The sequence below is a fragment of the Protopterus annectens genome, chromosome 1.part2, assembly GCF_019279795.1.
Source record: "Protopterus annectens isolate FY-2018-M chromosome 1.part2, PAN1.0, whole genome shotgun sequence".
NCBI classification, from domain to species: Eukaryota; Metazoa; Chordata; order Ceratodontiformes; family Protopteridae; genus Protopterus; species Protopterus annectens.
The window spans coordinates 365,823,857-365,839,916 of record NC_056727.1 but is presented as its reverse complement, the minus strand read 5'-3'; positions in this window follow the sequence as shown (position 1 = coordinate 365,839,916).

The window sequence follows — 16,060 nt, the reverse complement described above, 5'->3', positions numbered from 1 at the left end:
CGAAGACCTCTGGAGGGGATGTACCAGAGGACATGGGCCTAACAGGCATCAGACTGGGGGGGGGGGGTGTAAAAGCACCTCACCTGTATTTGGCAATTTCAAGCCAGGGTGGGGAGTCAGAATATGATGTCTTTGGCCTACTGCACATCCTTCTCTTTCAAGCATTTCTGTTAATGTTTCTTTAGGATGATGGCCTGGGAACCAGTGGAAACCATGTTATGTGAAGGCTGCATGCTGCCTGACTCCAAGTTCTGACTGAAGGATTTAACCCAATGCTTAATAGTTTTGTCATTAAATCTAGCACAAAAAGAACAGTTTAGCACTTTGTGCTCAGGCTTTAAACAGAGGGAACAGTAAGACTGGAAATCTTTCTGAGGCATCAGTTTCCTACATGACTGACAATTATTAACATTTTTGAACATTAAACATTAAACAGCTAAATATAACTAGAGATAAAAAAAAAAAGAGTTCATAATGTGATACTTAGCTGAATCCTCTGGTTTAACACCAATCAACAGAGTGACAATGCTGACACACGAGATCTTATGCAACTAACTGACATGGCAAGAAAGAACTGAACATGGCACTGGCTAATGACCCTTTATACCAATGATGTCCTGATGTTTGACAACTGGAGCATCAGCTGGTGAAAGACTCTGGTATTCATGTTGGCTGATGGTTCTTCAAAGTAGGAAATGCCAAGACTTAGTACTGCAACACGGACTACTATAAACATAAAATGTTCTCTCTCACTCTTTCTCTATCTCTGTCTTTTCAGGTAAGGTAATTAACTCAAAATGTTTCACACTTTCTGGCTATAATACAGGAATAGAAAAACAGTCTAATTTGGTGAATATTGACCAAATTGTGCTCACAAAAATGACCAATGTAACTAGTGAAATACACTGGAAACAGTTTCTACAACTTCAATGCAGTTTATTTACAATAAACAAGTCAAATTGAAGTTTGTTTTTCATATTAAAAGAAAACAAGTGAATATTGGTCAACATATTTCTGGTTTATGGTTCAGTTCTGTGTTAGTCCACTTTTAAAGTCTCAGTATTCTTTATAGTTCACACGTCCCTCAACAAAATAACAGTAAGGCTGCTGGTCCTGCTCAGCTAAATCCATAATTAGATCCCTGATACTCCTTGAGTAGATTCACATGACTACAATCAATGCTCATGGTGTTTCCTACCACTTCTGGTTAGTGTTGAATATTAGTTTCCAGTGATGGGCTTAAAATCCCTCTCTGTGAGCAGGACGATCTCTGACTTTATAGACTTACAGCTGTTCGTTTAACAGTAGTTCTCAAGGTAATTTACATTAAACCGTGCTATCACAGGATTTTACTGCAATAATATGTCTATGCACACCACCATCAAGTTTTGTGTAATATATGGTGTATATAGCCTGACTCCATGGTGCAAAGGGATGATCACTTACTGCAAGTCAGGTGACCAAGGTTCAAATAGAAACCAGATGTGACATCCATTTAATATTCCACTGAACTGCCAACAAATAATGTGACGTCTCCCACTATCTTGAGTCAGTAACTAAGGAGCTTCAATCCTCACTACTGACTCGAAATGTGAGACTGTTACTTAAACAGGAAAAATATTTTGCAATTTTCCCCCTAAGAGCACAACAGGAGCACTCTCTATAGCCTGGGACTATACTGTATACTTCTGTCCACCCCTAATGTAACTCATTATTACGCACTGCAGAGCAATGTTTAAGACCTCTGATACACTCACACTTAAATAAATTAAATCTCACACATCCAAACAATTCTGAGAAAGCCTAACACAGATGTCCAGCTGTGTTCCTTCTCCAAAATAATAAGGTAATGCTGCCACCAATCAGAGTGTCTTCATGACCTTCTAAAGGGGTGTCCAATTATGAAAATTAAATATTAAAACAAATAGTAACAAATGACCTAACTAGTCAGGCTTTCAGAGTTGCTTGGGAAGTTATCAAGGCAAGTATAAGCACTCTCCAATCACTAAAGAAAAACAGTGATTGACCAGCCACACTATAAGTTAATAAAAATATTTCATATTGAGCAAAATGATTAAAATTATAAAACAGTAAGTTCCAATAAACAAACAGAGCTCAGTCACCAGGAAAATGAAATCAATACTGTAGGATACAAATCCAACATTTAGAAAATCTCTAACTGATTTGACTAAAGAACAGTGTCCCTGTTCTAAACTAAATTACTACAACAGAGCAAAGGCAGGATTACAGCTCTTGGTGAGTCATTTTTGGGCATCAACCGCACAGTACATCTGTGACAATTTACAACAACTACTGACTTCAACTGTCTTCAGTAGGCTGTTTTATAGACTAGCCTGTCAACTGTTCCTGTTCTAATTTTCATTTCATATTTTGAAAATCAGCCAACAGCTGTTTTCTAAAAGTTCCTTGTTGTCTTTCAGCTTCTGACAGTAACACATAGCACCTGTCAACATTTTGATGACATCATCTGCTGAATCTGACACAGTTTTCCTTTAGAATTTTTCTTCACACACACACACACACACACACAGAGAGAGAGAGAGAGAGAGAAATGTAAAAGCACACTGTTCAAGTCTTTAAAACATTCTGTACAAACAGATTATAAATCAACATGTAAGAACTCATTTACATTATAACTAATCATCCTGGCATAAAACACACAGGACAATCTGAAATTATGTGCAAAACTCAGCCAGACATGCTAGCACAAATAGTGTCTAATTTGACACTGGAAGAGCCAAGCAGGGAGGGAGAGAGGTTAAAGGGTGTGGCCTGCTTACCTATCCCAGGGTGTGTGTGGGGTATTTGCTGGTGTTTGGGTTGCACATAGGGAAGTGTGTTTTCTCTGGTGCAGACTAGGGAAACCACTTTTTATGCTGCAGAGAAGCAGGCAGGGCTATTTTCTGGCAAGGTAGTGAGGGAGTTAATGATTGACTATATTACAGTAGATATATATATTTTTTTTCTGGTTAGAATTTAAAAGTGAAAACTTGGGCAATTACACTTCTTTAGATACATATTTTGTATTTTTTTCGCAGACAATTTTATTCTTACTTTTAATACAAGATACATCGTTATGACATGTTCTCTTTATATGTTGCAGTTTCCCACAGCAATGGCATTTTTCTTTATTCTGCAGGCTATGTTTTTATTATTATGACGATAAAAGAACTTGCACACTGCCTAAATCTTAACTTTATGTACTGCACCAGTGGGTACTTCATGTTTTTCCTAATCCTTTGTGTGCCTCTGTCTAGTATTTCTATACTGAATACAATCTCAAATGCTCTTGGAAATTTTAAATTTGATTATTATTTCTTTATGCGCTCCAGTGCTAATACCACTAATAACTCTGACTTGCATCACAAGTGTGCACTAGATTCACAGTTCACTGCAAATTGCTTCCACTCAGTCATATGACATCATCACCTTACTCATCTTCTGGTTGTAGTGATTAAAACAAAACAGTGACAGAAGGTCCCTTCAATATTTTGTTAATTTGTTTGTTGCTGTTATATTTTGGATTAAATGACTGATCATAGTTTCAAACTAGCTCATGGGTGGAAGCACCTATTGTCTTCAGTAATGTGATATCACCATATGCTTTTATTTAGGAATTTTATTAGCAATGAAAAACTGCTCATTTTTTTCAAAATAGACCGATTGCAACTCTCACTGGCTTAAATGTATTATTTCATTACAAATCAGTCCTCTGTTTCATTATGAACAATTGTATTTCCTGGTCACCACTTTTCTATTCAACGTGTTGCAATGAGAAATAACATGAAAAGACCATCTATACTCTTTAGATGCAGATTGCTTTCTGACTATTGCAGTAGTACAAAGCTGCATTCATCCTTTAGCTCAGGCTTATTTTTAAGGATGCCTTAAGCTGCCACACTACCAAAAAGAAAAGCTTAGTATGACACAAAGGGCAGACTAAATATCATGTCCATTTCTATGGAATGTGATAATCTGGGACATGCTTTTCAGAAGGCTCAAGGAAAGGCTAAAGTTTATAAGGACAAGTAGTGCCATACACACTGACTGACCTGTCAGTGTAGAACATTAGTGGGTCTTAAAGGACTGGGAATCATTAGGCAAGTTGAAATTTAGCCAGCCTTTCTAAATCATTGCTCAAAGGAAGACTTGCAACCCATTGTCTCATTGCAAGGACTACAAATACACTGCACCATTTTCCTGCTAGTCTTTTGAACACAGAGAAAGAATTTCACCAACATATCCAGAAGATACCTATATGCCATATTTCCCTGCTCCAACAATGTCTACTCTGATCCCTACTCCTCACAAAAGTTAATTCAAGCACCAATGTGGTAGAAGGACTATGTAATGTGGGTTGGGCACTCAAAAATATTGTGTTAAGTATTGCAAATAGTTTATTTATGGCTACATTTTAAAATAATGTTATAGTAATAAATAATTCTCTATTAAAAGGGTTGGCTGTAATATGTGATGCACTGTCAGCTATACCAATCGGCACTTGGTGGATAATGTTAAAGATGTGAGCTCTTGTTCCTGTGGTTCGGGGTTTGATTCCCCCAGCCATCAGTTGCCTGTAGTGTAGCTTAACCAGACATTATTACCAGCGTGTCCCTGAAAACAGACTGTTTGTAGAGTGGGCTTACCTGATTAACAAATGGTTATTATTATTAGCTGGCAGTGATGTGTTAGAGGGAGGAGGATGGATAAGATTTTCTGTTTTTTGGTCTACTTAACACCTCCATGTCTTTTCTGGGGGCAGTTGGAGAAGGCTCTTCATAATGTATTATGCAAAATTGCAAGTAGTTATATATGGACTATATAATATTACAATGTTTTGCATAACACAGTTTTCCAATCGATATCTATATGTGAGACACGCAGTTTTTTATGAAATCAATTTGCAATTTGAGGCTGGCACAAGAATCAGAAAATCAGCTGATATTACTCATAGTTATAGGGAGTGCAGGTACGGGCAGCTGATAGCTGAACCTGGGGCAGGTCTACAGATTCTTACAGTGCTTTGGTCCCTTTTCCAAGTAGGTCATTTAATCTTAAATGGATTATGACAGCTAACTTTTTGCTGTGTAGCCACTTTCAAGTTGTCAAGGACTCACTCCCAAGTACGTCAGATTCTGATTAAACTTTTCAAATTACACTCTAGATATGTTTTTTTTTTCAAAATCATTTTATTAAAGAGACAAGATACTGAGTTAAGAAGAAAGTAACAGCCAAGAAGAAGTAAGTATTACACATGGTAAAAAGTATTTTGAAAAATCAAATATATCTAATGGGTGGCTGAAACACAGTGATAAAGCTCATGACTTTAAATAAGTACCCTTATTTCTATAAATTAATTACAAAACAAAGAAGCAAATGGCTCTCGGAGTACATTATGCATAAATGCCAATCTAAGGAAACATAACTAATACAGAAGGTAAAGAATAGAAATTATATTAAAAAAAATATTTCAAGCACTTTTACAATCATTGATGCATTGACCTAGTTTTGTATAAAAGAAGAGATCTTTGTAAAATATATCTCATGAAGAGTAAGGTGTGATAATAAAATGCTATTAAAGCAAAAAGAGTTCTAATTGTAGATTAGATGTTCATCGTGCATACAGCTGCAGTCATAACAGATGGGTTATCCTGCCATCAGGCAGGTCCTCGGTCGGCCGAATTCCAAAGTCTAGGTCCAGCGTCGGTTGCCGTCGCTTCCTCCCTGACGTCAGTGCGGCAGGGGTTTAAAAGAAGCAGCCAACGCCATTTTCTTCAGTCTTTCTTGCCGCGCGGTGCCCAAAGCAGAAGCATTTCGCAAGTGCCGGTCGGCCAGCTATTGAGATTTACAAAAGTATTTCAGCCGAAGTCTTCTTGAAAGCTAAGTACCCCGTTGGGGAAACTTTTCTTGCCTCAGACCGATGTCAGACAAAGTTAATAATTGCATTTCATGTGGGAAGCAAATACCGCATAAGGATTTCCACTCTTACTGTATACCTTGCTTAGGCCCAGATCACGACGTCTCGGCCTGCCGTTTTTGTGCTAGATTCAACAAACACACTATTAAGCATCGGGCGGAGTTCGCCCTTCACTTTTTTGGCAAAAAATTTAATTATATTATCTCGTCGAATACTCCGACTCCAGTTTTAAGCAAAAAACACAAAGATAAGGACCGACTTACGAGGTCCGCACCACCTACTGATACCACGCTAAGGCCGACTACCGGTTCTCCGGTACTCAGTGAGGCGCCTATGCAGCCCCTGAGTACCGATGATAATGCATTACCGGTGTCTTCAGTACCCGAGGTCGCAGGCTCCTCGGCCCCCATTCCTACTACAGATACCGACGCCACTCCTGGCGGGGAAACTCAGAATTTAGACAGGCCTGCCATTTCTCAAGGGGTCTTCAGGCCTTCCTCCTTCTCTATTAAAGCCTTCACTAAATCTAAAACAGCCATGAAAACCAAAAAATAGGTTCCTCAGACACCCTCTCAAGGCACCATGCCTAAAAAACAGATGCTTAAAATGGCTGAGGATTTGATTACTCTTATCAGGGGTTCTCAACCCCCCTCTGACAAAAGGCCCAGATTAGAGGAAGACTACCCTTCCTCAGATCAAGCTTCTATTACCTCAGAACTATCTGAGGACCAGGATTGTGCCTATTCTCTATTCGAAGACTCTGATGCAGAGGAGTCTATTTCCTTGGTCTCCCCCCTTGAGGACTTCTCTTTTGGGGAAACCCTGCATACATTGAGGGAACACTTTCACTGGGAAGGCCAAGATTACTCAGATTCCAAGAAAAGGCTCAGGGAATTTCTTCTGCTCCCCCAGCATAGGCCTCTGGCTATCCCTCCTGTTTTAGATATATTGGATGATGTGTACACAGAAGCCAGCCTTAATCCTGATTCTTTGCCTCCAGCTCCTATTAAACCAGACAGGTATTACCAGGTTCCTGATTCTCACCACTTCCTATATAAAAGCCATACTGCTGACCCAGAAACTATTTCACAGGGTCCCAAGGGAATTAAGGCCTCTACTGCTAAAAACCCATTACCTTCAGAGAGAGATTCCAGATCTTTAGAAAGGTGGGGGAAAAAGGTGTACACCTCGGCCACTTTAACCATGAGGGCATTAAACTGTCAGTTCCATATGTTAAAGTATGAACAGTTTTTGATATCTCAGCTGAAAAGCAAGATGACACAACCAGAACAACCAGATTTAAAAGAGTTGCAGGATTTGTTGCATGGTGCAGAGCAAGTGGGTGAACATACCTTGCAGTGTGGTTTTGATGCTTTAGAGGCCTCATGTAGAGCTGCTGTTACAGGGTCTGTTATACGTAGGCATGCTTGGCTCAAAGAGCAAACCTTACCAGATCACGTCAAAGCTAAATTATTAGATGCACCTCTTCAAAAAGATGTATTGTTTGGTGTTAAAGCAGAGGAGGTGTTAAAGAAAATGGAGGAAAAAGCGAAATCAATGCAAACAATGAAAGATTTCCTGCAGGTACAGCCTCCACGTTTCAGCAGAAACTGGCCTTCAAAAAATTGGTCCTTTCCAGCTACGGACAGACCTCAAAGGGGCAGATACAGGCGTCCAAGGGGTAGAGGGCAACCTCAAGGATCTTTCAGAGCCAGACAGTGGCAAGCACCAACCCCAAGAGGTGGAGAAGATAGATCACAGTCTTTTAGAAAACAGACACAATGACTTCCCCCTACACCTGCCAAGCAAAGCTTTAATGGCAGCACCTTTGGGTGGAAAACCGACATTATTCTCAAAAAATTGGCATATTGTTACAAAAGACAAATGGATTCTGGACATCATAGACAAAGGCTACAGGTTCCACTTTCACACCCTTTCAAAAATGAGAGGCATGCCAAACCTGCCACAAAATCAAAGGGCAGAGGCACAAAAACAAATTTCAGCTCTCATGGACATGAAAGCAATTCAAGAAGTACCTGCAAAAGAACAAGGTCAAGGGTTTTATTCCACACTATTCCTGGTACCAAGGAAAGACAAAGATTGGAGACCTACCTTAGACCTATCCATCCTAAACACATATCTACAGGTGCCAAAATTCAAGATGCTCACATTACAGCAGATTCTTCCCATGCTGGGCAAGGAGTCTTGGCTGGTAACATTGGACCTCAAGGAGGCATACCTGCATGCCCCTATCAGACAAGATTGCAGAAGATACCTCAGATTTCTTGCAGGTTCAACCCATTACCAATTCTCTGCATTGCCCTTTGGCTTATCTACAGCACCCAGAGTGTTTACGAAATGCCTGGCATCAGTAATCGCCTTCTGCAGACTACAAGGGATACAAATCTACCCATATCTGGACGACTGCCTGATCCAAGCGGACAGCAAGGACATACTACTGCAGCACCTGGCATTTGTAATAAAACTGTTGAACTTCCTGGGATACACAGTCAACAAAAAGTAATCAAAACTAATACCCTCTCAACAAATAATTTTCCTGGGTGCCAGCTTGGATACAACCACCCAGATGGCCTACCTCACGCCACACAAGCAAGGGCAACTGTCTCAATACTTCAGAAAAATGGCAACTTACACCAGGCTAACTGCAAGGAAAGTCCTGCAGGCTCTGGGATTCATGGCATCTTGCATCCTACTAATCCCATGTGCAAAGCTGCATATGAGGAAACTTCAATGGTACCTAAAAAACTTATGGTCTCAACACAGCCACAGCTTGGAAGCAATTATACCGCTCATTCCATGCCTTCAAAAGGAATTTATGTGGTGGGCTCAAGCTTGCCAAAGAAACACAGGTCTTCCTTTCTGTGTACATCAAGCAATTCAAATCATCACAACAGACGCCTCAGACTACGCCTGGGGAGCACACATGACAGATCAGTGCATTCAGGGAAAATGGGCATGAAAAGAGAAGCTCCTTCACATCAACCAAAAGGAAATGCTAGCCGTGCAAAAGGCTATTATGACCTTCAAAGACCTACTGCATCCAGGCCAGCTATTGATAAGGACAGACAACACCACAGTGATATGGTACATAAACAAACAGGGGCAAACTCATTCATACCCCCTGTGCAGGCAAGCCATGACCCTATGGAACACAGCACTGGAATTGAAAATTCAACTACAGGCACAATTCCTGCCAGGGAAGGAAAACACACTGGCAGACAATCTAAGCAGAAATATGGCAGATCCACACGAATGGAAGTTGCATCCTCAAATTTTCACAAAGGTAACTCAGGCATGGGGACAGCCAGACATAGATCTCTTTGCTACCCACAGAAATTGCCAGTTGAAAAAAATTTTGTTCAAGGACCTATCATCCACAGGCCTGGAAAGTGGACGCACTTTCCTTCAGTTGGGCAACATTGACAGTCTATGCCTTCCCGCCTCTTCCTCTGCTGCCCAAAGTTCTATTAAAAGCCAGAGCAGAGAGGCCGAAAATGATTCTCATTGCTTCAGACTGGCCAAGGCAACACTGGTATCCGCTCCTGAAGAGCTTGACACATTCCCCACCATGGATCCTACCTCTAGTCCCTCTTCTGTTGTCCCAGCGCAACTACAAAACTCTTCACAGCCATCTCGAAACTCTAAATCTAGCTGCATGGAGAATTCCTTGATTTCCCAACAGTTTCTCCTCTCCAAGGAGGTGCAGGATGTCATCTTGGAGGCCAGAAGACCTTCTACTAGAAAGGCCTACTCCGCCAAATGGAAACAATTTTGTGCCTGGAATCAAAAAAGGGACAGAATCCTTGGGTAATAAATATACCTCAAATTTTACAGTACCTAGCTGAGATGTTAAACAATGGACTTTCCTTCTCCTCCATCAAGATCCACGCTTCAGCCATTTCGGCACAATACAACACAGATCCTCCTTTATTCTCTCATCCTCTCTTAAGGCAGTTCCTCAGAGGGGCAAAGAATATAAAACCCCCAAGGAAACTACCAGTCCCTGCTTGGGACCGCAACTTCGTATTGGAAAAGCTGACCCTTCCTCCCTTCGAGCCAGCTTCTTCATTAGAGTTACAGTACTTGTCATGGAAAACAGCCTTTCTTCTGGCTATCACCTCAGCTCGCAGGGTTTCGGAGCTACAGGCCCTCATGGCTGTGCAACCATTCATCATTTTTCATCAGGACAGAGTTTCCTTATGAACCAACCCTACCTTTATGCCAAAGGTAGTATCCAGTGTAGCTTTGAATCAGACTATCCACTTACCTACCTTTTATCCTAATCCACAAAACAAAGGGGAAAGACTACTACATTCCTTGGACATTCACAGACAACTTCGTTATTATTTGGACAGGACAAAGCCATTCAGGAAATCTGAGCAACTCTTTGTGTCCTATGCTGCAGGTGCTCAAGGAAAGGCTATTTCCAGACAGACAGTTTCAAAATGGATAGCCCACTGCATACGCTTTTGTTACTCATTTCATGGAAAAACTGTGCCTGCATGCATCAGATCCCACTCCACCAGAGCCACAGCTACCTCTGCAGCCTTCCTCAGGGGGATCCCTACCAAGGATATTTTGGAAACAGCCACCTGGAGTTCAGTGCACACTTTCTCCAAGCACTATCACCTCCCACTATATTCTAAATCTAGAGCGGTCTTTGCCACAGCAGTCCTGTAGGGCATCCTAGCCCCTCCTAGTTCCACTTAGTGCCTACCACCCTTACTTAGCTTTGGGATTCTTCCCATCTGTTATGGCTGCAGCTGTATGCACGATGAACATAGTACAGTTTTGTACCTACCATAAATGTAGATGTTCGAGTGCTCATACAGCTGCAGTCCAGGTTTCCCTCCCTCCAACCCCTCTTAGGACAGGCCTTATGACAAACCCTTTTCATATAACCTTTTGGGGTATTCTTTTATGGTGTATTTGCTTGCAACTACTGTTTTTGATTTATCAACATTGCATTTTTGCATAATATTATGTTTGCCTTCCTTCTGGGGGCACCTGACATCTGGGGCAAGAAAAACTGAAGAAAATGGCGTTGGCTGCCTCTTTTATACCCCTGCCGCACTGAAGTCAGAGAGGAAGTGACGGCAACCAACGCCGGACCTAGACTTTGGAATTCGGCCGACCGAGGACCTGCCTGACGGCAGGATAACCCATCTGTTATGACTGCAGCTGTATGAGCACTGGAACATCTACATTTATGGTAGGTACAAAACTGTACTTTATCCTTATCATTCATCTAAGTTGAAATTTGCTATAGCTATACATTAATGAACAAAGTAGCAGGCCTGATGTACCTTAAAAGGGCACAGATGGCATAAATAAATGGTGTCTACTCATATAAAATAATGCATACAAGTGTGGGTACCACAGGAAACAGTAACTGGAATAGGTCTTTTTAAAGTCTTGAGATGTGGCATTGCGAAAGGTCTGTAAGTAGAACAATGCATTTTTTTTCTGATTACACAAAGTTATGCTACAGAGATGATACACAAAAACATTTACAAAATGAAAACAAATGGTCTAAAATCTAATAGGTTCACTTCAGTGCAAAAAAGCAAACTAAGACATCTGTGAAGTAATAACTCAGGAGATGTACACAAAGCTACATTGAAAACATTAGCAGACATAGAAAGGGCCTATGTGTAGTCATATATAATTTTGTAAAGATAAGCAAGCAGTCTACTGAGATGGCAAGAGTGACCAGATGTGAAATGGGTTGCATAGGAAAACCTATTACAAGATTAAAAAGAAAATAAAACATTATTATTTTTTTGTCTTTATAAGCACTTGGTAAGCCACATCAATGGGAATATGTGTAGTTCTGGAGACCCCACCTTCAAGGAGCTATAGACACAATAAAAGTAGTTCAAAGGACGGCAAAATATCTGTTACATGGACTGTATCTGACGTCATATAAATTTAAATTAGAAAAGTCTAGTTTGTACAGTCTTAAATAAAGAAATATGGTGGGGAAATGAGAGAAATATTTACCATTTTAGCAGAAACCCTACAGTCTAAATGTAAGCCATGTTTCAAAAATCAAGTCTATGAGAAGATGAGGACATTGTTTAAAGATATAAGGTGACTGACATGGAGAGATAGAATACATTTTTTTTCACATAAAGGATGGTGAGACATCCTTAAGAGGGTGTAAGGTCATGAACAGAGAGAATTCAATTAAGAATAAACGTGACATGAGGCAACTCATACAAGGTTTGGAAAACACTAAACAGTAGAGTAAGAAAAAGCTGTAGCTTTTTCAATGTGGAATAAAATCAGAAGACAAGGTAGACCAAACATTCTTTACGTGTGTCAGAGTATATGTTTCTGTTTTGTATGTAACAAAACGACGCTGTGGTAGATGGTAAGGAACACCATGTAATAAACTGGTGTTTCTTTAAATTATCAGCACCTTTTACTTTACAGAATACCACGTAGTACACTAATCAAATGCAGGGCTAGCCTTACACATAGGCAAGTTAGGTAATCACCTAGGGTGCTGTGCGGCCATGTTTGTAGGAGCAGTCTCTTCACGTTTGTTTATTTTTTAGAATAATGCTTCTTTATTCTAAAAAATAAATAAGTAAAGCACCCCTACAAGTGAAACAGAAAAATACAACCGTGGAACAGTGAGCACTCCAGGTAATATACCTGATAGGAGTATAGACCTTGCAACATTCAAATGTAGGAGTGAAGGTACCTGAGTGAGTTATTTTTTCCTTTAGTATTTGAACATTGAAAAAAAAAAGACACTGTAAGGATATTCGGAGGAAGAAAATTGTGTGGTGCTGGTGAAAGAAATGTTATTATTAATTTTACAGTAATCCTAGCAGACTATCAGTCAGATATGTTGGGTGATGCTTATTTTATGAGGACAGTTGAGATGAAAGAAATGGCATGGTGCGCGACATGTCATTACTGTATAATGATAGTGATCAACCAGGTATTTTATGCAAAATTCTTCTGGCTTTGTGATTTTTGTGCAGCAACTTAGATTGGAATACTTTAAACTGTTGCAAATTGTTTATGTAAACTGTCAGCCTCTTAGCAAAAAATCTGGACAAAGCCAAAAATAAATGGAGAGGTGAAACAAAGGCCCAAATAGGGACAGATTTTAAATACTGTTCTTATAAACTTAAAAAGTTGCTAGAATAATAGGATTCATGTTAGCATATATTTTCTGAAGAGTATGAAGTCTAAAACTGAAATGCATGTCATTATTTAGCAATTTCAATCCTCAGTGATTTTATAGGTTCATAGGTGTGTACTAGGCTAATAGCCCTGGGGCCTTTACAAGCCTAGCCATAAGATTGCCCTGGCATAGTGCCACCCGACCTTATTCCCAGTGTCTCTGTCAAGTAGAGCCACTGGGGTTATCCCTAGGGTGAATTTTCTGTTTCCCATCCACTCATCGAGATTTCTCTTGAAGAGGGTCAGCAAGGTGCTCTGCTTGACATGTATGGGAAGTCTGTTCCATAGCATGGGCAGTCTCTGGGTTATGAACCTGTCCCTCCAGCATGTTCTGTTAATTGTGGTAATGAGGTTGAGGTTTCTGGAGCATGTGGTGTGGAGGGAATGGGATTTCTTTAGCTGCAGCATTTCTAACAGAGCTGGGTCAGACATGGCTTTGTAAGTCAAGCAGAGATCGCCTCTAAGTAGGTGATATATTACAGAGAATAGTTGGGAGTTATTTTAGTCTGTCCATATAGGACATATGTTTAAGGCTTAGGATCCTCTTTGTGGGGTACTTTTGCAGCCTCTCCAGTTGATGCAGGTCTCTAGTGAGGTACATGCCAAATGGGGCATTGTACTCGATGACTGGCCTAATGAGGGAAGTGTAGAGGGAGACAATGACCTCTTTCTTCCTAGATGCAAAACCCTTAGTAATGAGATGTGCCACATAGAAGGACTTTCTGACCACAGTGGCAATGTGGTGGTCAAAAGAAAGGTTGCTGTCAACCGGTGTTCCCAGACTTCTGTGTTCAGTGGACTACCATCAATTTGGTAATTCATGAGAACTGTTTTTTTCCCAAAGGGGATGACAACACATTTTTTGGCACTGAGCTTAAGGCCATGGTTCTGACACCAGTTGTTGGCCTCAATGAGGCCATTCTGTAGGATGTCAACATCACTTGGGGAGTTAATAATAGCTCCCAACTTGCAATCATCTGTGCACTTTGTCAGCTAGAGGTCCTTCATGTTGGACTGGACTTCAGAGAAGTAGATACCAAACAGGAGAGGACCCAGGACCGAATCCTGTGGGACTCCACTCATGACTAGTCAGCAGTCTGAGTCACTACTTTCACACTGTGGATTCTATCTTTGAGCCAGTTTGCAACCCATGTAGTGATATAGGGGTTGATGCCAAGCTTAGTGAGTTTTTCTATGATTCCTGAGTGGGGAATGGTATCAAAGGCCTTGGCCAGATCAAGGTAGGCTGTATGAACCACCTTCCCTTCATCCACAGCTTTGGTGGCTGACTCAAAGAAGTCGACCAAGTTGAGCAGGCATAATCTACCTTTCACAAAACCAAACTGTGTGGGATCCAGATTCCCTATATCCTTGTTTATTAGGTCCATGATGATGCGTTCCATAGCTTTGCATATCATACTCATCAGGCTAATGTGGAGATAGTTCCCAGGGTCTGTAGTCACTACTCCTTTGTGGAGAGGGATGACTGTAGCAGTGCGCCATTCGGTAGGGACAAAGCCTGAGGTGAGGCTGTGATTGAACAGGGCACATAGGTGAGGTGCCAGTTCACTCTGTAGTTCATATAGAACACACCCAGAGATATTTTCAGGTCCCATAAAAGCTGTATTCTTGGGCTTGGACAGTGCTGTTTTAACCTGTGCAGCAGTAATACTGGGTGCCTGGCAATCTACTGGTATTGTGATTGGTCCTTTGGTGGGGGGGGGGGGGTAAAGTTGGTCAAAGTAACAGAAATTTTATGAGGAACAGACTAAAAATATAAAGGAAAAATATTCTGTGAAAATCTAGACAGCTGAGAGGTATATGTTGAGGTGAAATAATATTACTTAGCCATCAAACATTGTGGTTATAACTGCTGGGAGGGGTTGGAGCTGGCTGGATGACAGTAACCCTCTTCTCATTTGCTGAGTTTAAACAGTCACTATCTGGTTTAGCAAGACCACTGTGCATTTGTCAGAAGTACGGCAGGCTACTTAACTGGACACCTGATACACAAAGAGATTGCTGTAGCTGTTTTCTCTGGGAAAAATGACTGTCTACTGCTGTTTACTTATTATTTTGGTTTCGCAGGACAAATGTGATTATATGAAGCACTGTGCAATATTTTAATGTGTCACCACTGTTTGGAACAAAGGTGAAATACATTACGCTATCATCATCTTTTATCATAATCAGACTTCTGAATTGTACATAGAAATGGTTATAACTTCTTGGTAGGGGCTGTCTGGATGAAAGTAACTGACCCTGTTGTCACTGGCTTAGTTTGTCATCTCTCAAAAAAGGGATAAATGCAACACAGACTATGCAGACCTTCAGAACTTCTGAGGGCTGGTGGTCCTCACACACCAAAGCTGTATAAGTGGATCTTGACATGGACTTATGATGTGAATCTCACCTAGTCCAAAACCAACTTGCTCATAGATGTACACAGAAAGTCTCTGTGCTTTGTTTTTATTTTTATTTTTTTTTTGGGGGGGGGGCTGGAGATAATATCATTGCTTCTTTAACATTTCTCCAAAACCTCAGAGGTCACTATATTTTGTGTTGGGCTGGGGAAGGCATGGTCATTATTTCTTTAACTTTCCTGACAAACCTCAGGGGAGTGCACAGAGGGTCACAGCAGCTTGTATAGGATACTGTCTCTAGAAGTAATAAGTTAGCAACATTATTGTAATGATTTTTTTCCTAGTTTCCTCACAACCAAACATCTGATTTATACTCAGGCCACTATCTTTTGGGGGGAGTAAATATGCATGCTGTTTATATATGTCTGACAGCAAGTCTGTTATGTTTTTTTTTTCTGTTGTGTCCTAGCCGAAAGGGTACACAGAAGATGGCTGTCTTTTTGGAGGTAGGTGATGAGAAGGCATAAATATGACA